The sequence below is a fragment of the Heterodontus francisci genome, chromosome 4 (genome assembly GCF_036365525.1).
Source record: "Heterodontus francisci isolate sHetFra1 chromosome 4, sHetFra1.hap1, whole genome shotgun sequence".
Lineage (NCBI taxonomy): Eukaryota > Metazoa > Chordata > Chondrichthyes > Heterodontiformes > Heterodontidae > Heterodontus > Heterodontus francisci.
The window spans coordinates 100,474,379-100,495,970 of NC_090374.1; the positions used below are offsets into that span (position 1 = coordinate 100,474,379).

Consider the following 21,592-nt stretch of genomic DNA (forward strand, 5'->3'; position numbering starts at 1 on the left):
CCATATTTCCATAGTTTTTAAGACTTCTATCATATTTCCCCATAATCTATGTTATTCTAACAAAAAAGACCCAATTTTTCAAGTCTTTGTTCATATTTTTTGTTCCCTATACCTGGCGGCATGCTTACAAGTTAAAAATTTAAATGAGCTTTGTGAACTCGTGCTTCCATTTTTTTTTGCCCAGGATCCAGCATGGGCAGACAAAACTAGTGGCTTTTAGCTGACTAAGTTATTTGGTGGTAGAGGTGGGATAAATTTACATTATAGATGAGAAAACATTTTTTGGTAGGGAGAGGGTAGGAGGTAGATTTTGACTTTGCACAGTAGTGTAAAATGGTTTGATTGTGATCCGCAGCCACTTCTACATCTCTCTAGATTTTTGTTTTATTTCCATGGATTTCACCTGTTTTACACTAATGCACAAAGTCAAAATCCACCCCAGTTACATGAAATATTGTTATGCACAGCTGGTGAAGATGCATTCTCTGTGCAGTACAGACTGAAATTCTCTTACTTAGATAGAAGCAGCTGTGAGGAGGCTGCATAAAGCATTCACCTTCTTGATGACTCCACGTTCTTTGTGACAATGCTGTTTCTCCTGGGCAAAATGGTACCAAGGGAAGGTGCTTTGTTATAGTGGGGCAAACAGCAGTTTCACACTTCATCATTCCAAACAGTTGCAAAACCTTATTTGATGGCAATCACAATGTTCACGTACATACTAACGTGAGTAAGCAGTATATCCCTGGACTGAGGATAAATTGACTTGATTATTATTAGTGTCATAGTCACATTTCCAAATGTGACTATGTTTTGGGATGGTGGTATCTGTTCGGAGTCTGTGACTTTCTGTTGTTATGACTGAGGCGAGAGGAGTGCACTGTTTTTTCTCGTTCACTTCTCCACAGGTCACAACATATATTTAAATGTTTACCCAATTACTTGATACTGTCAATCATAGACTCTATTTTTTATCCCAGAATAAAATACACCAACCAGGTTTCTTTAATAAACAACAAAATTATCATTTATTATAAAAACAAGATATAACCAGTGACGAAGCAAAGCATTATCACACAGAGTGAAATATGAAATTTCCCTTTTATCTTAGCCCCTCACACAGACATACACACACCGGTTAACTGAAAAATAGAGATTTTCTCTTTTGAGCTCTGTTAGAAAAACAAAGACAAAAAAGAATACTTTGGCCAAATACTTGCTAATTCTTGAAGAAAACAAGAGTGCATATGGAAAGATGTCAGTTATCGCTTTTTGGTTTAGTGTCCCAAATACTTGTGGGCAGCTGTCACTGGGTTCTTTGTGGAGCAGTTCTTTTCAGGTGACGTTGAAGATCAGTTTGGCAGGCTTTCCAGGAGAAATACAACAGGTGTTTCTGGAAGGCCTTTCAGGAGGAATGCAGCAACAATTTCTCTATTTCTTCCACTCGCTTCTCCGAGTTTCGCAAACAGATGGAAAAGGCTGAGCTGCGGCTTTGTCCTTGGCAGGTTTATTTTTAAACTCCTTTCAAAACACTGTACGCATCCCAACTGACTATCCAAAGTGAAACCAATACAATGGGCTGAAATATGGTGGCTGTAGCATGTGCTTCACAGAACCATTGCGATATTGAAAGCAGTGGCTCATTTAAATGGCCGGGGCGGACCACCACTCCTCCCCCCCCGGATGACATGGAGGGGACAGGCTGCCCATCCCCAGCCATTGCACAGGCACCGACGCCATTTTGTAAAGGGCTTCATGCCCTACATTGCAATTTAAATTTTTAAAGAGATATTGAAATCAAATTTACTTTTAAAAAATTGAATAAATGTTTCTAGCCCCTCTTCTCCCCCCCCCCAATAACCATACAATTCATTCCTTGACCTTCCCCTACCTTGCCTACCTGACCTTCCCTCCCCCAAGTTCATAAACTTTTAACTTCATCCCTTCCCACTATTATCTACACCAATCAGATTAGTTTGACTCCACTCCCCCCTCCTACACTGAAATACTTAACTGCTCCCCCCTCCCCGCCAGTGTCCCGCATCAGATCTCCGAACAGGTATCCGAAGGCGCGGGAGTGCCGGCCACCGGCAGCAACGTCGCTGTGGAATGGATGGTGGGAGCAGGCAAGTACTTAATTCATTTATTTTAATAAATTAACAAATTTAGATTTGGTTCCCATCACTGAGCAGTGGGCGGGGGGGGGGGGGGTGCCTGCACGAGGCCTTGCCGCCGTCGACTATATTAGTCCGGGCTTTCCTGGTGTGTCGAGGCCTGTGGAAGGTCTCTCCCGGAGTCATTTTCCGGCCTGCCCCGTCACAACCCCCAAAGTCGGGGGGGGGCTGTAAAATCCAGCCCAACATCTCAAGGGTCAAGCCTTCTAATCCCTATAAATCTTGACCTGTCACTTCTGTGTAAATATTCTCCCCAAGCCAAAAAAACCTTGCTGGGCATTTATCTGAAGACAGGTGACTTCCTGTAAGGGTTGTTTACAAATCAAGTCCAAAAGACCTTCCGATTATCTCTTTTTTTTAAAAAAAACACAAAGTCCAGCATCAATAGAATCCTTTTCAGTTTTCAAACCAAAGCCCTCAAAAAAATTTAACAAAAATGGAAGCACTTTTGTAACATTTTCCAGGTGGTTGAGTTTTGCTTTTATCCAGCAAGAATACAAGAAATAGGAGCGGGAGTAGTCCCTTCAGCCCCTTGAGCCTGTCCCGCCATTCGATAAGACGTGGTTTTCTGATTGTGGCCTCAACTCCACTTTCCAGTCTGCCCTCCATTACCCTCGACTCCCTTGTCAATCAAAATTCTATCCAACTGAACCTTGAATACATTCAATGACCCAGCCTCCCTGCTCTCTGGGGAAGAGAATTCCATAGACTAATGACCCTCAGAGAAAAAAAGTCTCCTCATGTCAGTCTTAAATGGTACAGTTTTGGTCTCCTGGCTTAAGAAAGGATATAATTGCAATAGAAGCAGTTCAGAGAAGGTTCACTTGACTGATTCCTGGGATGAAGGGGATATCTTATGAGGAAAGGTTGGGCCTGTATCCATTGGAGTTTAGAAGAATGAAAGGTGATCTTATTGAAACATATAAGATCCTGAGGGGACTTGACAGGGTGGATGCTGAGAGGATGTTTCACCTCATGAGAGAACATAGGAGCAGGAGTAGGCCATTCAGCCTTCGAGCCTGCTCCGCCATTCTAGAACATGGCTGATGGTCTACCTCACGCCATATTCCCGCACTATCCCCACATCCCTTGATGTCATTGGCAACTAGAAGTCTAATGATCTCTGTCTTGAACTTGCTCAGTGACTGAGCTTGCACAACCCTCTGGGGCTGAGAATTCCAAAGATTCACCATCCTCTGAGTAAAGAAGTTCCTCCTCATCTCAGTCCCAATTGGCTTATTCTTGATCTAGCAAGAGATATAACTGACATCTGCAAAATGTGTGGAGAAGCTATTTTGTAGAAGAAGGGATCCTTTTTTAAAAAAACAGGAGACTTTAAGAGTAAATTTGATGCCTGACAATATGCATCCAAGAGTCTTAAGAGAATTGAGGAGGAATTACAGGTGTCTTCAGAGAAATATTAATTCTTCCATTTTAGAATCAAACTGAAAGATGGATAGGATATGTTTCAAAAGTGCTTGGAGGATGTCCCGTGGCATATGAATAAACTTGAGATGCTGCACCATTAATTGGTAATACACTACTTGCATTCCCCTATTGAGCATGTAGCGAGCTTCTGATCTCCGCTATACTACTGGGGATAGGCAGGCAGACATTTGTCTGACTTTTTGCCTGTAGAATGGTGTATGGTCCAGGAGTGACGTAAAAGAAAGATAATTGTAGTTTGTAAATTTTGTAGTAAGATGATTTTGGAATTTATGGCGACAGTGATAGATCTGTAGAACATAATTTCTTAAAAGATAATGTCTGATTTGTTTACAGAGCAACTAGAACAGTTAAAGTACTTTATAACCAGGGATTTTGACTGCATCTCAGCGCTTTATGCATGCAAGCCTAAGGGAAATTGGAATAAAAACAAGAAATGCTGGAAATACTCAGCAGGTCTGGCAGCATCTGTGGAGAGAGAAGCGGAGTTAACGTTTCTGGTGTTCTGATGAAGGGTCACTGACCTGAAACATTAACTCTGCCTCTCTCTCCACTGATGCTGCCAGACCTGCTGAGTATTTCCAGCATTTCTTGTTTTTGTTGCAGATTTCCAGCATCTGCAGTATTTTGCATTTATAAGGGAAATTGGATCCCACCCACTATCCAAAATTAAATTTTTAACCCCTTCTTTCAGTTATTTCTGTGCCCACCTATAGCAAAAACAGTAGTGTTTTTACTTATGGGACTAGGCTTCAAAGGTATTGCTCCTAATGGGAACAAATTTGGATTTTTCTGAAGATTTCCAGTTTTCCTGATGCAGGACAGTTCATCTTAGCATTCCAGATTCAATTTTTGTTCCTAGTTGTATTTGGAAAGGTAATGAAATTGGAGAATAACCATGGAAGGGAGCTGCCTGCAGCACAAATATAATAACCGAAAGGGGTTTGTCTTAAATTACTTTGTGTTGTTAGTTCCTTTACTAATCTGTAATAAATTACTTGAGACTTCTTGGACAAATCTAAAATAAATTTGTTTGTGGCTAGTGTTTTTTTTGGCATGTGGGCCCCGATCTTGACTGGGGTGGGGTTTGTGAGTGGAGGTGAGGGGGTGCATGTTGTGGAGGAGTTTAGTTTGCCCCCACATGCTGTGGGGTTTTGACTGCAGCATACGACTTTAGAGGAGGAGGAAGAGACCACAGGTAGGCAGGTTGGTTAGTAGGGGGTAGGGTGGCCGTTGCTGATCCTGACGGGAATCCAGTATCAGGTGGAGGGGGCTGGCAGTGATCGCCAATCTGAGGGTGGGGGGGTGCGTCTGATCTTCTATCCGAGGGAAGTCCAATTGAGGTGGGGGTCCAGTGGTGGTCAGGTAATCCCAGTGGGCTGTGAGGAAGCACTCCTGTTTCCCTTGGCTCATAAGCAATGCCATAAACGCACTTTTCCACAAAACAGCCTTTGCATGTCTTTAACCGCCAGGTTTCCCAAGGAAAATAAATATGAGGCAAACAGACTCATTCTAAAATATAAATGGACAATCTGCCTTCTGGGAGCAGGTTGGTTGCCCACCTCCATTAAAACTAGAAGAGGGCAGGTTGGAGGCAGTTTGCTGTCGGATTTGAGATTTTGAATCCTTAATTCGCTGAAATTTATTAGCATGCCGCACATCGTGGTGGCGTGATATTATGCGCAGAGGCTCATTTAAATGGAGCGGGCGGAGTGGCCGCCTCCGATAACATAGAGGGGGTGGCAGCCGCATCCCTGTCATCGGCGTCCGGCGCCACTACGCAGGCGCTGGCACCATTTTTGAAGGGCTTCAAGCCCTTAACAGAAATTTGAATTTTTAAAGGGAAATTACCTTGTTAAATTTTTTAAATAAAAATCAAAAGCAGGAAGCCCTTTCCCACCCCCCCCCCCCCAAAGGTTGTATTATATGCTAATCTGACAGACATTAATGTTTTTCCCACCCTGAACATGCCCCCACAACCTCGTCACTTTTGCCCTTCAACGCCTTCCCATCATCCCCACAGAATAAAAAAAGTTTTCCCCGCTCCCCACCCCCCCGCCCTGATAATTTTATTCCTCCCCCCCCCCCCCTCCCCACCAGTGTCTCACCTCGGAACTCTGTAGAGAGTTCTGAAGGCGCATGAGTTGCGGCCAGCAACCGTAAAACCGATGTGGGATGGCCGCCGGGAGCAGGTAAGTTGATTTGCATTTTTATTAACCACATTTCAATATTTTAATGAAGGCCCCGCTGGTCGCACCGAGGCGTCGTGGGTCATGGCGGGCTGCTCCCGCAAGCATTTTACTGGCCTCCCCGCCGTGATGCCGAGGGGCTGGTAAAATCCAGCCCCAGTACTTCACCCGACCCAACCTACCCATTTTTTGTAGTTAAAATTACCCCCATGCTCTTGAACCATTACTTTTTCGTCTGTGCTATGCTGCTTTGCTAAGGCACCATCTTCTCACCTCTTCTCTATTCGCTTGTCCTGCTTTTCTCTTCCTGCTCTCTACTCTCTCACATTCTTTCTCCCCAGTCTAATTAACCTCCACCATTTTTACTTGCGTGGCCTGAACACTGCACTTGGTCTTGATTCATTGTCCCGGATATTTACTGGAGCGGATTTTCCAAGCGGCGGGAGGAGTTCTGGTAGAGAAACCCAAAAGTCTGGGTTTCCCCAAACACAGTGGAGTTTTAATTACCTGGTGTGTGTGTTATTTCCTAACCTGTTCCCTGACCTGAAGCCCGCCTAATTGACAAACTCGGCTACCTGTCGGGTAGGGAACGCTCCAGAAGAGGTCGCAGCCCAGTTTTGAAGGGACATGGGGTGACAGCAAAGTGTCGGGAGACTTATCGGGGATGTGGGGGGGGAGCGCGAGGAAAGATCGGGGGCGGGGAGGAAGATGGGTTCGGAGAGAGAGAGGGAAAGATGGGAGATAGGAGAAGGCGGTGACCATGGGGGCATTGGGTCAGTGATTGTAGGGAGAGTGAGTAATCGGGGCGGCAATCTCAGCGGGGAGTCAGGGACCAGGGGAATGAGTTGGTGACTACAGGGAGGTGGCTGATGATCGTGAGGGCTCGCTGGTCACAGGAATGAGCAGATAATTATGGGGCACAGTTGATGATCACGGTGGCGATTAGTGATCGCAGCAGGGTTTACCGGTTTGCTTGGGGGGAACACTCCTGCTTCTCCTGGCCCACAAGCAGTGCTGGAAAAACACTTTTACATCTTCACCTCGCCTGCCTTAAACTTCTGACTTTCTCCAGGCCTGGGTAGAGATCATGAGGAGATGGGATGTGGGTACACTGTGTTTTGGAGAGTCGGGGAAAGGGTCGTGTTTATGGGGTCGGGGGACAGTGTTAAGCCTGAAAAACAGACAAAATCTTCAACATGCAGCCTCATTGAAATATTTAAATGAGCAGCCCTGTTCCTGGGAGCAGGTTGGTTGTCCATCCCTCCTCCATTAAAACCATAAGTGGTTGGATTCGAGGTAGGTTGGGCTCAAGTTTGAGATTTTTTTATATTTTAACTTCACACCCAACCCAGACCGACCTCTTTTAGAGAGTTAAATTACCCCCATTGTGTGCAGTTCCATAGGAGATTGACTGGATCTTTAAATTATTTTGTCTTTTGTGTTCCATCTTTCCCACTTGCATTACCTTTGGATATTCTGGGACAATGTTTGGATTCTCTGGGTTTAATGCCAGATGCATTTTATCATATGATAGTACATTTGTTTCACAATATTTGGTTCTTACTATTGTAATGACATTCTATTTCGAAATGTGAAATCTTTTAAATGCCACATTAAGTTCCTTCTGGCTTGTCTGCTGTAGCGTCCTTTGGTCAAGATATCAGAAGCTGGCCATATGCCCCTACTCTCGAGATATAGAAAGCAGGAAGAGCATGGCTGAAAAATGTCTTAAAGCAATTGTCACTAATTTCATAGCTGCATAGTCCACCATACACATAAATAGATGTCATTATTCCAAGGCCAAGAACTGTTACATCTATAGATTATTGATAGGAAGGGAGAATTTATAGATGGAACAAATGGCTTCCCTTTTCCTCCACCCCAATTTAAAAAAACCCTCTTCTAGTTGTTTGCTGCTGCCCACTTTTCTCCAATACTTCAATGAGGATTTTAAAAAAAAATTTTAAATTTATTAAAATATTTTGAAATTTTAAAGCTGTGTTCACTTTGTTTAATAGCATTAGTTTCAGATTAGGATTACACGCTGTATTTAATAGCATCTCAGTTCTTCAAAATCAAAAATGTGTCTTGCTGAGAGACTGAGTGAGGACATTGATTAACAATCACTTTGGCATCAGGGCCACTGTCCAGATTCATTTTTTTTTTCTTGTTTTGTATATTTTATTGATTTTAAACTGGTAAATGAGCATCATGTGGATGAAGTGAAGTTGAACTGTTTACAAGCACAAAAATAACCTTTCAATAAGAAAAGATGCATGGGTCATACTATCGGTACTATTCTGCTGCCCCAAGCAGATGGCATTCAGCTGGTATTGATTTCTTCCTGTAGTTGTGGAGCAGTACACAGCTGGGCATGCTCATTTCATTTTTTTTTCCCTCTGGTTGTGAGGAAGAGTCATGAATCCTGTTTCTCACCTTATTGCAACCCTTTCCATGCAGTAGCAGCATTTCTTTAAAGAGGCATTGATAACATTTCTACAGTGGAACTGACCTTATCATAATACTTAGTATGTTAATATTTTTACAAAAGTGTTTCACTATATCACAAAAAGGTCTAAATCACATCTTTCATGAGAACCAGATTTACCTTCGATTGAAGAAATTCAAATTTCATGTTTTCTTTACAACTACATCAGCTTTTTTTAGATTATGAAATAATTTTGACTGCATACAGATGCCAGAGTTTTAATATATTAAACAGATTTTGTTTATATGTAAGTGAGCTTACATTTATATAGTACCTGTAAAATCCCAAAGCACTTAATAGGCAGTGAATTATATTTGAATTGTTGGCACTGTGCTATAAGCAAGCATGGCAGCAAATTTGCGCACAGCAAGGTCCCATTTGCAGCCACATGATAAATGGTCAATGAATCTGTTTTAGCAGTATTGGTTTAGGGATTAATGTTTGTGTTGGGCGGGTGGGTATTGATTTAATACCTTGGGTCCGATTTTCCTAGTTTTACCTTGTGATGTGTAGCGTAAAACTGAGTGCTGATCCTTTGCCCCTGTTTTGTAGCTGAATAGCACTGCTATTCTGCATTGCTTTTCAGATAGGGTGCACCAAATTGAGACCCGTGTGCTCTGATTTCTTGCTCTACCAGCATGACACTCTAACTCTGTTTCTGTTAATGTGTGCTGTGTTTGGTACAGTGATTCCCTCCTCTACTCACTCTCTGATGGCTTATTTGGAAGCAAAAGAGGAACAATTACAAGCCCTTTTGACAGCTGTTGTAAATCTGTGCCTGGCCTGCTCCAGTGCCACCCATCATGTGATTCTCCAGCAAGAGGCAGGAATCCAGTGAACAATACAAAGGGAATCTTTCCAGCCAAACTTCCAATTTCCTCCTATGCCTAAATCTTCATTGACTGCACCCACACTTGCCTGTTCATCCACACTAAAAAGGCAAAAACAGAACAGCAATCCAGTTCCAACAATATAGCATTAAAAATTAATGAGTATGTGACTGTCTAATCTCTGCTTTCACCTGATTTTCCCATGGTCTTCTAGGAACTTAGGAACAGGCGTATGCCATTTAACCCCTCAAGCCTGTTCTGCCATTCAGTGAGATCATACAACCTAACTTCACAAACACACTTTTGCCCCATATCCCTTAATACCTTTTGTTAACAAAAACTTATCAATTTTAGATTCAAAATTAGCAATCTATCTAGCATCAATTGACGTTTGCGGAAGAGAGTCCCAAACTTCCAGCACGCTTTATGTTTTAAAGTGTTTCCTAATTTCATTCTTGAAAGGTCTGTGACTCTAATTTTTCGACTATGCCCCCTAGTCCTAGACTCCTAACCAGGGGCAATAGTTTCTCTCTATCTACCCTATCAGTTTGCCTTAATATCTTTTTTTTTTATTCATTCGGGGGATGTGGGCATCGATGGCTATGCCAGCATTTATTGCCCATCCCCAATTGCCCTTGAAAACGTGGATCACATCGCCCCTTAATCTGCTAAATTCCAAAAATACAGCCCTAGTTTGCATAATCTCTCCTTGTAATTTATGTTTTAGATACACAGCTACCTTCCATGTATACTCCAAAGTGAACTCCCACTGACAGGAGAGGCTGCTAAACTGTGGCCCTGGAATATAGTGCTGAGAATGAGGTGATCATCAAGCACATACCCTGGATAATCCTGCTGTAGACTGAATTCTCCATGGTTGTTAGGGCAGTCTGGTCCAGCCTACCTTCTGACTGTTGGATATTCATGCGTCATGGGCAGAGGAGTAGTGTGGAAGTGTCACTACCCTGAGAGAGAGCCTCACGTTCCATGGCTACATCCGTGCCAATCCTATTTGGACCCTACATGTCACCATACCCTCTGATCTGCGATTGCACAGACCTGATGTCTTTCATTACATCATGGAAGCCTGTCCCTATCTCTCACCTTATTTAGGAAAGCTTACTGTAGCTTTGCCCAATGACATGGTGATATGCAGCCTGTGGAATGAGTGTTAGCTGTTTGAACTGTCATTCACGCCTCTCTGGCAAGGGCACTGCAGACGCCATCAAATTGCCTGTCTTTCCAAGGATATCTGCAGGTTATGTAAGCTGACCCTTAGACTCTACGCATTCGACTGCTGAGCTCCACCACACAAGGTGCCATTCTCAAGGAAACTTCTGAGCAAATCCACCATTGATCACAACAACCAATTCAAAGCTTTTCTTAAAAGCTGAGCCATGGAAATCTGGTGCCCTGATCTGCACAGCTGGGGCAGGAGCTGATTTCAGCCTCCTGCAGAGGGCTCTTTGCTCCTCTTCCTCCTCCTGTTCATGCACCTGTCCACCTGTGTTCTGTGACTCAACACGTGTGCTGGCCCTGGACGCCTAAGGCGATTCTGCAAAGACTACAAAGATCTTAAAATAGTCATACTAACATGGCATTGACAAGCATTTCACATGTTTCCAATACTCTTGGAAATATTGTGTAAGTTCTTCTGATAGAATGTTTTATTGCAGTGTCGTGGAAGTAGCCTTGAGGTACTAGCTCCTTGCTGGGGCTTGTAATCTTGTTTCTCTATCTCCTGTAATTTTCTGGACACAGTGTCATTGATTATAGATCACCTGCTCCTCAAAGTGAGTGCAGTCCCTTAAGGAGGCGTTCCCTCCTCCCATTGCTGGGCATTACCTTCCAATGCTCGCTGCTTTCTCTGGTAAGAAAGGGAATGAGAATGAGGGTTATTACATACTGAGAAATGGCATTGAACAAGCCCATGTCAGAAGGAGGAGTAGGGTTAGGGCAGGCTGTTGTTAAGAGGAAATAGTGTTTCATGCAGATGAGGAGACTCACATACGAATTAGGAGCAGGAGTCGGCCACTTGGCCCCTCGAACCTGCTCCACTATTCAATAAGATCATGGCTGGTCTGATAGTAACCTCAACTCCACATTTCTGCCTACCCCCAATAACCTTTCACTCCCTTGCTTATCAAGAATCTATCTACCTCTGCCTTAAAAACATTCAAAGACTCTGCTTCCACTGCCTTTTGAGGAAGAGCGTTCCAAAGAGTCACGATCCTCTAAGAGAAAAAATTTCAATTCATCTCTGTCTTAAGTGGGCGACCCCTTATTTGTAAACAGTGACGCCTAGTCCTAGATTCTCCAACAAGAGGAAACATCCTTTCCACATCCACCCTGTCAACTCCCCACAGAATCTTATGTGTTTCAATCAAGTTGCCTCTTACTGTTCTAAACTCCAGCGGATACAAGCCTAGCCTATTCAATCTTTCCTCATAAGACAACCTACCCATTCCAGGTATTAGTCCAGTAAATCTTCTCTGAATTGCTTCCAATGCATTTACATCCTTCCTTAAATAAGGAGACCAATACTGTACACAGTACTCCAGATGTGGTCTCACCAATGCCCTGTATAACTGAAGCATAACCTACCTACTTTTGTATTCAATTCCCCTCGCAATAAATGATAACATTCTATTAGCTTTCCTAATTACTTGCTGTACCTGCATACTAACCTTTTGCGATTTTTTTCACTATGACACCCAGATCCTTCTGCATCTCAGAGCTCCGCAATCTCTCACCATTTAGAAAATATGCTTCTTTTCTATTCTTCCTGTCAAAGTGAACAATTTCACACTTGCCCACATTATGCTCCATTTGCCAGGGCTTTGCCCACTCACTTAACCTATCTATATCCCTTTGTAGCCTCCTTATGTCCTCTTCACAACCTACTTTCCTACCTGTCATTATGTCATCAGCAAATTTAGCAGCCATGCCTTCTGTACCTTCATCCAAGTTATTTATATAAATTGTAGAAAGTTGAGGCCCCTGCACCGATCCCTGTGGCACACCGCTCGTTACATCTTGCCAACTAGAAAATGACCCATTTATGCCTACTCTCAGTTTCCTGTTAGCTAGCCAATCTTCTATCCATGCCAATATGTTACCCCCTACACCATGAGCAATAAACTTTGATGTGGCACCTTATCAAATGCCTTCTGGAAATCTAAGTACAGTGCATCCACCGATTCCCCTTTATCCACAGCACATGTTACTGCTTACTCCAATAAATTGGTTAAACATGATTTTCCTTTCACAAAACCATGTTGATTCTGCCTGATTTCCTTGAATTTTTCTGAGTGCCCTGCTATAACATCTTTAGTAATAGCTTCTAACATTTTCCCTATGACAGGTGTTAAGCTAACTGGCCTGTAGTTTCCTGCTTTCTGTCTCCCTTTTTGAATAAAGGAGTTACATTCGCTATTTTCCAATCTAATGGAACCTTCCCCGAATCTAGGGTATTTTGGAAAATCAAAACCAACGCATCGACTGTCTCACTAGCCACTTTTAAGACCCTAGGATGAAGTCCATCAGGATCTGGGGACTCGTCAGCCCGCAGCTCCAACAATTTGCTCAGTACCACTTCCCTGGTCATTGTAATTTTCTTGAGTTCCTCCCTCCCTTCCATTTCCTGATTTACAGCTATTTCTGGGATATTACTTGTATCCTCTATGGTGAAGACCGATGCAAAATACCTGTTCAATTCATCTGCCATCTCCTTAGTTTTCTTTATTAATTCCCCAGACTCACTTTCTATAGGACCAATGCTAACTTTGTAAACTTTTCTTTTTTAAATATCTATAGAAACTCTTACTATCTGTTTTTATATTTCTAGCCAGCTTTCTGTCATACTCTTAATTTTTCTCTCCTTATTAATCTTTTAGTTCTTTGCTGCTTTTTATATTCTATTCAATCTTATGACCTGCCATCCATCTTTGCAGAGTTACATGCTTTTTCTTTAATTTTGATACTATCTTTAACTTTTTTAGTTAACCATGGATGGTGGGTCCTCCCCTTGGAATTTTTCTTTCTTGTTGGAATGTATCTATTCTGTGTATTCTGAAATATCCCCTTAAGTGTCTGCCACTGCATCTCTAGTGGCCTATCCTTTAACCTACTTTTGCCAGTTCACTTTTGCTGGCTCTGCTTTCATGCCCTCATAATTGCCCTTATTTAAGTTTTAAATACTAGTCTTAGACCCACTCTTCTCTTCCTCGAACTGAATGTAAAATTCAATCATAATATGATCGCTGCTGCCTCAGGGTGCCTTCACTATGAGGTCATTAATTAATCCTATCTTGTTGCACAATACCAGGTCGAGTATAGCCTGCTCTATGGTTGGCTCCAGAACGTGCTGTTCTAAGAAACTATCCTGAAAACATTCTATGAACTCCTCATCTAGGTTACCTGTGCCCATCTGATTTTTCCAGTCTATATGTAGATTAAAATCCCCCATGGTTATCGCCGTACCTTTCTGACAAGCACCCATTATTTCTTCCTTTATACCCTGGTATACCATGTGGTTACTGTTAGGGGGCCTGTACACCACTCCCACAAGTGACTTATTTATTATTTCTCATCTCTACCCAAACCGCTTCTACATCCTGGTTTCCTGAACTTGGGTCATCCCTCTCCATATCATTAATTAACAGAGCCACCCCTCCATCTTTTCCTAGCTTCCTGTCCTTCCTAAATGTTATGTACCCTTCAATATTCAGGTCCCAATTTATGCCACCCTGCAGCCATATCTCTGCAATGGCTATCAGAATGTACTTATTTATTTCTATTTGCACTGTCAGTTCATCTGTTTTGTTTCGAATGCTACATGCATTCAGATACAGAGCCTTTAGTTTTGTCCTTTTATTATTTTTGTAACCTCTAGCCTTGTCTGCTGATTTACTTTTAGATTTGTATTCACTGTCCCTTTCTGTCACAGTCTGTTTATCTTTTTTCCCATATTAATATCTTTCTCTCTTGCCTTGTCTCTACTCTTTATTGACCACAACTTCCCAAATTTGATCCCTTGCCCCCTTCTTCTTTGGCCTCCTTGTCTCGAGAGATAATGGGTAAGTGCCTAGAGGTGGTCAGTGATTTGTGGAGTAGCCCCTGGAGTGGCTATAAAGGCCAATTCTAGAGTGACAGATTCTTCCACAGGTGCAACAGATAAAATTGGTTGTCGGGGCTGTTACGCAGTTGGCCCTCTCCTTGCACTTCTATCTTTTTTCCTGCCAACTGCTAAGTCTCTTCGACTTGCCACTCTTTAGCCCCGCCTGTATGGCTGTCCGCCAGCTCTGGCGATCACTGGCAACTGACTCCCACGACTTGTGGTCAATGTCACAGAACTTCATGTCGCTTTTGCAGACGTCTTTAAAGCGGAGACATTGACGGCCGGTGGGTCTGATACCAGTGACAAGCTCGCTGTACAATGCGTCCTTGGGATCCTGCCATCTTCCATGAGGCTCACATGGCCAAGCCATCTCAAGCGGCGCTGGCTCAGTAGGGTGTATATGCTGGCGATGTTGGCCACCTTGAGGACTTCTGCATTGGAGATACGGTCCTGCCACCTGATGCCAAGGATTCTCCGAAGGCAGCGAAGATGGAATGAGTTGTGACGTCGCTCTTTGCTGACATTGTCCAGGCCTCGCTGCCGTAGAGCAAGGTACTGAGGACACAGGCTTGAAACACTCGGACTTTTATGTTCCAAGTCAGTGCGCCATTTTCCCACACGCTCTCGGCCAGTCTGGACATAGCAGCATAGTCTTTCCCATGCGCTTGTTGATTTCTGCATCGAGAGACAGGTTACTGGTGATAGTTGAGCCTAGGTAGGTGAACTCTTGAGCCACTTCCAGAGCGTGGTCGCCGATATTGATGGATGAAGCATTTCTGACGTCCCTTCCCATGATGTTCGTTTTCTTGAGGCTGATGGTTAGGCCAAATTCGCTGCAGGCAGCCGCAAACCTGTCGATGCGTCTCTGCAGACACTCTTCTGTGTAGCATGTTAATGCAGCATCATCAGCAAAGAGGAGCTTCCTGGTGATGACGTTCTGTACTTTGGTCTTTGCTCTAAGATGGGCAAGGTTGAACAACCTGCCATCTGATCTTGTATGGAGGAAAATTCCTTCTTCTGAAGACTTGAACACATGTGAGAGCAGCAGTGAGAAGAAGATCCCAAACAGTGTAGGTGCAAGAACACAGCCCTGTTTCACGCCACTCAGGACAGGAAAGGGGTCTGATGAGGCACCGCTATGCTGAATTGTGCCTTTCATACTGTGATGGAATGAGGTGATGATACTTAATAGCTTTGGTAGACATCCGATCTTTGCTAGTAGTCTGAAGAGACCATGTCTGCTGACGAGGTCAAAGGCTTTGGTGAGATCTATGAAAGCAACGTAGAGGGGCATCTGTTCTTCGCGGCATTTCTCCTGTAGCTGGCGAAGGGAGAACAGCATGTCAATGGTGTATCTCTCTGCTCGAAAGCCACATTGTGCCTCAGGGTAGACACGCTCAGCCAGCTTCTGGCGTCTGTTTAAAATGACTCGAGCGAAGACGTTCCCCATTATGCTGAGCAGGGAGATTCCACGGTAGTTGTTGCAGTCACCACGGTCACCCTTGTTCTTATAGAGGGTGATGATATTAGCATCACGCATGTCCTGTGGTACTGCTCCCTCATCCCAGCACAGGCAAAGCAGTTCATGGAGTGCTGAGGTTTTGCAGGCTTGGCACTCTTGATTATTTCAGGGGTAATGCCGTCCTTTCCAGGGGCTTTTCCACTGGCTAGAGAACCAATGGCATCACTGAGTTCCGATTTTGTTGACTGTTCGTCCAGCTCATCCATGACTGGCAGAGACTGGACTGCATTGAGGGTGGTATCAGTGACAGCATTTTCCCTGGAGTACAGTTCTAGGTAGTGCTCCACCCCGCAGTCCATTTGCTTGCGTTGGTCAGTGATCGTTTCCCCTGATTTGGACTTGAGGGGGTCGATCTTCTTGTTGGTTGGCCCAAAAGCTGATGTTTCCAGTGTCGGAGGCCAGCTGAATACGACTGCATAGGTGTTGCCAGTAGTCATTTGCACAGCGCCTGGCTGTTCTTTGTGCAGCGCTTCTGGCTACTTTAAGTGCTACGGATGTTAACTCGCTGGGGGCTTTTTTGTACTTCAACAGAGCTGTGCACCGTTCGGCACTGGTATGGCTGCAGGAACTGCCGGAAACATGCCAAAGGTGACACATGACCGCCTGAGGGATTCCGCTCCGGATTTTCTGTTGGGGTTTACTCCCTTAGCCTGGGTCTCTCCCGAGATGCCCACAAGGCAGTGAGGTTGTTCGCTCCTATCCCTGAGCAGGGGCCCTAACAAGTAAACTGTGCGATTTCATGGAGGAAGGAGGGAGCAGGAGGTGCGGGGGGAGGGGGGTGCAAGGTGGGGGTGAGGGGGTCAGTGCTTTGGCCAGCCGCGATATGGGGCTTCTTCTCCCTGGATCCGATCAAGGATTTTCCGTACGAGACCAGCAGTGGGGCTGAGGCTTTGTTGGGCCTTTGGCATGCTCCCTTGCCCCCACCATTCAGTTTAAAACCCTCTATATTTCCCTAGTTTATTGACTTGCTAGAACACTGGTCCCAGCATGGTTCAGGTGTAGATTTTCCCAATGGGACAGCCCCCACTTTCCCCAGTGCTGGTGCCAGTGTCCCATAAACTGGAACCCACTTCTACCACACCAGTCTTTGAGTCACGCATTCATTTCTCGAACTTGATTTGCCCTACTCCAATTTGCACGTGGCTCAGGTAATTAGAATTAGAACATTACAGCGCAGTAATAATCCAGAGATTGTTACTTTGAGCTTCTTCTTCTTAATTTGATGCTTAGCTCCTCATACTGACTATGCAGAACCTCTTTCCTTGTCCTGCCTATGTCGTTGGTACCTGCATGGAGCACGACAACTGTATCTTCCCCCTCCCATTGTAAGTTCCTCTCCAGCCCTGAGCAGATGTTCCGAACCCCGGCACCAGGCAGGCAACACAGCCTTCTGGACTCTCGCTCTTTGCTGCAGAGAACAGTGTCAATCCCTTTCACTATACTGTCCCTTACTACCACTACTTTCCTTTTTACTCCCCCCACTTGAACGGCTTCCTGTACCATGGTCAGTCGGCTCATCCACCCTACAGCCCTCGCTCTTGCCATACAAGCTGCACGAACCTCAAACTTGTTGCTCAATTGCAAAGGCTGAGGCTGCTGCACTTCCACCTTCTCAATCTCCTTACCTGCGTGAATTGCAGTGACACCCTCCTATCCCTGATCACTGAACAAAACAGATGACCCTATCCTAAGGGGTGTGACTGCCTTCTGGAACTAAATGTCCAGGTAACTTCCCCCTCCCTGATGCATCACAGTGTCTGCAGCTTGGCCTCCAGCTCAATGGGCTGAATTTTACTAGCCGCCGAATCTCGGGGGTCGTGGTGGGGGGGGTCTGGAAAATCCTTCCACAAAGGCCCGCCACAGGCCTCGATGCCTGGAAGGCCCCACCCCATTTTACCAGTAGCGGCGAGGCCTCGGGGCAGCATCCTCCCCCCCCCCCCAATGACCTGGCAAAATATCCCAAATTAATGAATAATTACTTACTTTGTCCCGACAGCTGCCCCACGCCGATATTCCGGCTGGTTGCCAGAAGTCCCATGCCATCGGATCTCAGAAGGGAGGAGGTGAGATTTTCAGGTCGGGGTGGGGGAGCGACGAAAACTCCTACTATTGGCTGAGGGGATGGTGGGAAGGGGTTGAAGGGCAAAGGTAACAAAGTTTGGGGGGGAAGTTCATGATGGGAAGAAAATTTTTTTGTGTAGAAAAGAAAATAAATGAAATGAAATAAATGAAATTGGGGGTGGGGGCTGGTGGGAGAGGGGCTCCAATTTTTTAATGAATTTATAAATGTAAATGTTACCTCCATTTCTCTTTAAAAATTCAAAGTACCTGTAAGGGCTTGAAACCCTTTAAAAATGGCGCTGGTGCCTACGCAGTGGCATGGACGCTGTTGCCGGCGACGGAGCACCCACCCCTTCTACATCATCGAGGGCAGGCATTCCGCCCCCTCCATGTTAATGAGCCGCCGCACAAAGTATCACGGCAGCTCCGTGGCGCACATCTCGCATGTGTGCCGCGCTGTTTTTGAAGCTCGCCGCCAAGATCGGCGGCGAGGTGTAAAAATTAAGCCCAATGACTCTGAGCCAAAGCTCCTCAAGCCACAGACACTTACTGCAGACGTGTTTGCCATGGATTGCCATGGCATCCAGGAGCTCCCACGTACTGCAGCCGCGAATCATCACCTGTCCTGCCATTTTTATTGTGTTAATTTAATTAAATTTATTTCTTTTTAATTAATCTATAGGTTCCCTCCTTGCCGAACCCCCTCACTTACCAAACTCCCTTCTTCACACTCTGTGCCCTCCAGCAGCACTCAATGCAGAGACAGTCATGCTTTGGAAGCATCTAGCAGTTGGCATACTTGTGATGTAGAAGATTCTGAAAGAAGATTTAGAGGAGTGAAGACAGGCTTTCAAGACATGTGCAGAAAAAGAGATATTATTAGGGGCAGACACATAGCCAGCCAGTGCCCTACCTTGCCATTTATGATGAGGTCAGTAAAACATTTGCCCTGTATCCATATGCATTGGATGGTGCAGCCAGAGTTCAGTTCTGCTATCAGCTGCCACATGTTCCCTCCAACCCTTCTTGAGAGCTTTTTGCCCAATGTTGAGTGCAGCAGTATGCTTCACCTCTCCACAGTCTGGAGCAATTGTTCTGTGCAAACTGCCAGTGCCCTTTGCCTATCTCTTCCTCATGCTGTCATCTTATGCTGCCAGAGAAGCTTACAGTTTACAGAGAAGCTGATCGAGGGATTGAGGACAACAGGAGCATTTAATTCTAGGGCATATTTTAGTCACTAATACGTTAAAAAGATTTTACTATAGACTTTCCCCATGCTTTGGTGTTTTTAAACTTTATATACCATCAAGAGCAGTCAATATATTCACTTGCAAGTATCCCAAGGCCAGTTAATTATGATTGTCCTGATGTACTTCCTTGCACCTGCTTGCGTTGTGCTCCTTTAATCAGCCATGGGACTTCAAAGCCTGCGGAGCACCCAAACTTCCTGTCACCCTGGTGTCATGCCCTTTCTATTCTAATGATCACTTGCAAGAAATCTAGCCATTCCAGTTGTTCCTGGGTAGTGCAATGCACACACATTGGCCAAGAATTTATAAAGCTCCCGACGCCGGACTCCATGGCGGGGGCGGGTGACCGGATGCTCGTTCTGGCAGCGGCCCGCCACTGGGCGACGGGACCCAGATTAAAATATTCAAATTAGCAGAATGCGTCCATTTAAATAAAATTGACTTTAATTTTACCGTCGGGCTGCGATCTTTTGAGCGGCAGCCGGTGCTCACGCGCCTTCACTTTCCCATCTGGGGAAAGCAGGCGCTGCAGTGATGGGGAAGGGGGAGAAATTAAGATTTTTAGTGCGGTGGGGGAAAGAATGGGGTCAAATTGACATCATTAATGTCGATGACAGTGGGAAGGGATGACCTATGCACTTTGTTCAGTTTGGGGTGGGAGGGGACAGGTCAAGTGTGGAAGGTAAGTGCTTTGCAGGGGAGAAGGTAAATAATGAATTTTATTGCTATTTTGGGGGTGGGAAAGGGGCAGCAGATTTTTAATCAGTACAGTGGGGGATATAGCTTTAAAAATTTAAATTAACTGGCAGGACTTTAAAATGGCCCCAGCACCTGCACATAGGCAGCTGATGCCATTGTGGCCGTCGGAGAGCTTGCCCCCTCCGTGCGATGGGGTGGGGGAGCTGCCCAACTGGCATATTATGGTAGGCTGTAACAAAGAAGATCATGACGGCGCACGGCTCCCATTTTATCCGCCCACTGCTGCTCGCAGTGGCGGATGCATAAAATCCAGCCCATTGCCTCAAAACAGCACGAACCCAGGAAAATATCATATCTTCAAACTTGGTACTGCATTGGAGTGTCAGCCTAGCTTATGTGCTCAAGTGTGTGGTGAATTGATATATTTGTATAGTTTAGAATTTATTTTTAGTACTTTGAATGCAAAGAAAGACAACTTCCTTACTGGTATATTAAGCTGGGTCACAATGGATCTTATGCCACTAAGGTAAGTTTTTAAAGTTTTTCTTTTGGTTTGGAACCAATGACAGAGAGAATATTTTAAAAGAATTTTATTGAATTACAGTTCAAACAGATTTTCTGGTGGGAATCTACTGCATATTAAAGGTTGATGATCCCTTTTCAAAATGATGATGTTGATTGCTCTGCTTGCATAATTGTGCATTAAACTAAACTTTCTAAGCTTCCCTGAGCACAATGTGTATGCAAAAACTAATTTCACTTATCAGGATCTGATCTGCAAATTGGGATTACATGGTGCAGATCTATTAATACTAGAGTTAGTTTAGCACAAGACTTTACAAATTCAGAAATCTAGGTAGAACAGTTTACTGGCGCATTGTGTTAGTTCTGCAGCAGATATACCATTGTGTTTTGTTGAGTACTGCTTAGTCGATAACAATAATAAAGTAAGGAGAAATGTTTGGACTATCTTGTAAGCATTCTTGGCCTTAAATCATGAACCCTACTCTACATTACTCTAAAATTAGATCAGAAGTTGGGAGGGAATTAAAACTGTAACATGTCAGTTTGTTCCCTTGGATAGAATCTGAACCCCTAGACAATGTTGGTCTTGCTGCATCCTGTCCTTATCTATTTTAATTGCTGGTTGAGATACGCACAATATTCATCTGAAGTCTAATATGTTAAAAATTGAATTCAGTTTTAGTTTCACAGTAAAATGTTTTTTCTTCTTCACTAAGCTTTTGAGGTCGTTGGTTTTTCTGTGATTTTCATTGTGCAGCATTAATGTTAGTCTTCAAATCAATTTCAAGAACTAAAGAAGTCAGTGTTTAGATGCTATATTCCGGCAGCAAGATTGTACAGAATATTGTTTGCAAATGATGCAATTAATATATTTGTAGACTTCAAAGCTTGAAGAAAACAGGGCAGAAACGAGTGCATTAACCCCGAGTACATTGAATTCCCTGCACTAACCGCAGTATGCTGTTCTGACTTGGAGGAGGCACCTGATGTTTAGAGTAATTAGTTTCAATGGGAATGTCAGCAGTGCTCTCGGGAGCTTTCTCTGGTTCCTAGCCTTTGATATGAAGAAAATATCACCAAGACAAAAATCGTGAAAGCTTACTGCATCATTGAACATTGAACAATGTGGCAGTGATTTCAAAGTGGCAGAAATGATGATAGGAAACAATGCATTTACCTAACCAATGAATATGGCATCACTTTAGGTCTTGGGGTTTCTTTTACATCTGATAGATTTACCAGGCGATGCTTCAGGCCATCTTACAACCTGAATGCTGTGTTTTTGCAGT

The 21,592-nt window shown here is 44.2% G+C and overlaps 1 protein-coding gene across 2 annotated transcripts in view; it reads left to right on the plus strand.

Annotated features, from left to right (window-relative positions):
- LOC137369164 (sorting nexin-24-like) overlaps positions 1-21,592 on the plus strand; it is a 301,746-nt gene that overhangs the window by 236,829 nt on the left and 43,325 nt on the right. The gene's annotated exons all lie outside the window — the stretch shown is intronic.